At 41.5% G+C, this 2,874-nt stretch overlaps 1 long non-coding RNA gene across 1 annotated transcript; it reads right to left on the reverse strand.

The window, feature by feature from the left end:
- Positions 1–540: 540 nt before the first annotated feature.
- Positions 541–2,294, reverse strand: LOC130391314 (uncharacterized). Its single transcript, XR_008896881.1, has 3 exons — positions 2,068–2,294; positions 1,639–1,761; positions 541–1,522 (listed from the first exon to the last, which is right to left on the reverse strand). It is a non-coding gene; the product is annotated as an uncharacterized LOC130391314 (long non-coding RNA).
- Positions 2,295–2,874: the final 580 nt, after the last annotated feature.

Here is a 2,874-nt window from a genome sequence, read left to right on the forward strand (position 1 = left end):
CTAAAATATAGTAAACCCTAGAGGTTTGTTCTGTGTTTATTTGATTATATAAACGAAAGCCACAGCTCTCGTTCAATTTGACTCACTCACCCATTTATTCCAAATCACCAATCGGCCAAACTGCAAGTGGCGGCCCTCAAATCCATTTCTAGAGAGCCGATGGGCTTCCGAACTTTGCTGTTAGAGCAGAAGCATTGAGCAAGTCTGCAGGGTTGGAGTTCTGCAGAGTACAGAGCAGGCCTGAAGGGTCGGAGCTTTCTGCAGAGTATAGAGCAGGGCTGCAGCCCCTGCGCCATAAGAACATCTGTTCAGCACGTGACTTTAAAACTAGAAACATCTGTTCTACGGTTTCTATACTGCATCATGTCCATTGCCAACCCATCTGAACAAATATTTGCAGCAATGGCGTGCACAGTGTTAGTTTTTCTCGATTGCTTAAGCACAATTTTCAAAACAGGGCCTGTGTTTTCAAAACACTACACACAATTAGCACAACCACACACCCAATTAGCAAAACACTACAGATCCTGTGCAAAATTAAACACTCCTGTAAAAACTATACACTTCTTTTTAAAAACCACACTTTGTTACTATATGAAACACACACGTTTCACATTACTATACTCTGTTTGCACGAGTTACACTCTGCTGTGATAAACCTAAAACACTTTTAGCACTTCTACTTCCCTATGATTAGAGTAGGCTACTATCAACAAAGTACAAATATAATGTAAATTCACCAAACAATACACAAGACCAATGTTGCAGACTGAAGAAACTCATTTATTTCTCAACACGCCCAAAATGTTGACATAGAGATTCATAATACTGTAATCAAACGTCACTTTACGTATTGCAAGTTAAAAAACAACAACTAGACATTGTCTCTTCGCCTAGCTGGATCTGGCCAGAGAATTTCATCAACATCACAGGCAATGTTGTCATTAGCAAGACACCTTGGAAAGAAACGTCTTGAATGACGAATCCATCCTTGCATTGCTGCTACCTCCATCTGGTCACAGGCCTCCTCCATGGCTTGGATGAGGGGTACCTCAGCCTGGAGACGGAGATCATATACCTTCCACCGCCATGCCGAGAAAAACTCTTCTATAGGGTTGAGGAATGGAGAGTATGGTGGAAGATATAAGACGGTGAAATGTGGATGTTGCTGAAACCAGTTCTGAACCAGAGCAGAGCGATGGAAAGACACATTGTCCCAGACAACAATGTATTGCATATGATTTATTTGATTTGCTGCTGTTATGTTGCGCAATTGGTCCAAGAATGTAAGTATGAGTGCTGTGTTGTAAGCGCCCATATGGGCATGGCGGTGGAGGACCCCATTCTGTGTAATGGCTGCACAGAGTGTTATATTACCCCCACGTTGCCCTGGGACATTGACTATAGCCCTGTGGCCAATGATGTTTCTTCCCCTCCTTCGTGTTCTCGTCAGGTTGAACCCAGCCTCATCTACGTAAATGAACTCATGCTGGATCTCCTCTCCGTCCATTCGTAAAACTCTCTGAAAAACAGTGTCCGGCAAAATTGTGTAGTTCAGTGTAGATCTAGTATACATATTACAGTACAGTAAAAAACTGAGACAGTATGCAAGATCACACTGCTAAAGTGAATACATACCTCTGCATAATCATGCCGCAGTCGTTTTACCCTTTCGGAATTGCGCTCGAAAGGCACTCGATAAATTTGCTTCATTTGAATACGTTTCTTTTTTAGGATGCGTGCCAGTGTTGATTTTGAGACCTGATGGATATCATTGAAAATGGCGTGGTTATTGACAATGTTAGCTTGGAGCTGCTTGAGTGTTATAGCATTGTTGGCCAAAACCATGTTTACTATCTCCCTCTCTTTCTGTTCTGTGAACATAGGAGGCCTTCCCCCTTGTCGTCCCTGACCCTCAATCCTATGTAGAAAAAAAACCAGTATACAATAGTACAGTAATTTCACAGGAAAAGGTAACAGAAGTGCTGATAGTGCATAGAATACAGTACTGTAAGCAGTGACTGAAACCGTGCAGATGTTTTTGATATGATGATATTTTTACAATACCTATTTTCCAGTCGAAATGTTCTCATCACACTTGCCACTGTATATTGGCTTATATTTGGCTGTACTCGCAGTCCAGCCTCCCTCAGCGTCAGGCCGTGGTTGACAACGTGGTCAACCAGTGTTGCGCGGATCTCATTTGTCCGATTCGGTCCTCTTTGAGCACCTTCTTGTCTTCCTCTTCCTCTTCCTCGTTCTCCTCGTCCTCCTCGTCCTCCTCGTCGTCCTCGTCGTCCTCCTCGTCCTCCTCCTCCTCCTCCTCCTCGTCGTCGTCTTACTCTTTCTCTGACTCTTTCCATTGTGCTTGGAGAACGCTGAACTCACCTACTGCTTTTTATAGTGCTTACACACCTGATTGTTGTGTCTGCAATTAAGCAAACAAGTGTTTGCACACCTGATGACTGTGTTGAACCAATTGGTTGGACGGTGTGGTAATTTGACAGTCAGTGCTTTGGTATTGCAAGGACGTGACTTCATGATAGATTTTTGTGTGTAATGTATGTTAAGTGTGTTTAGTGTTTTGCAAATCACTGTGTGTATTGTTTTGCAAAAAGTGTGAAGCTGACATTGTGCTTATAGTGGTGCAGATCTGGGCTCATGTTATGATCCTTGAGTGTAAGGTTTTGATAATAGTGTCATACTTTTGATTTTAGTGTTTAAGCAATCGAAAAAAAATGTAAAAGAAAACACACAAAAAAAAAAATTCACAAAAAAATGGGCCTTTTCATTTAAAAAAACTAAGCTGAAATTATAACAATATATAAAAAGAATACGTATAATTGTTTTTATTTTTGAACTACTTTTATGGAA

This window comes from Gadus chalcogrammus, chromosome 11 (genome assembly GCF_026213295.1).
Source record: "Gadus chalcogrammus isolate NIFS_2021 chromosome 11, NIFS_Gcha_1.0, whole genome shotgun sequence".
Taxonomy (NCBI): Eukaryota; Metazoa; Chordata; class Actinopteri; order Gadiformes; family Gadidae; genus Gadus; species Gadus chalcogrammus.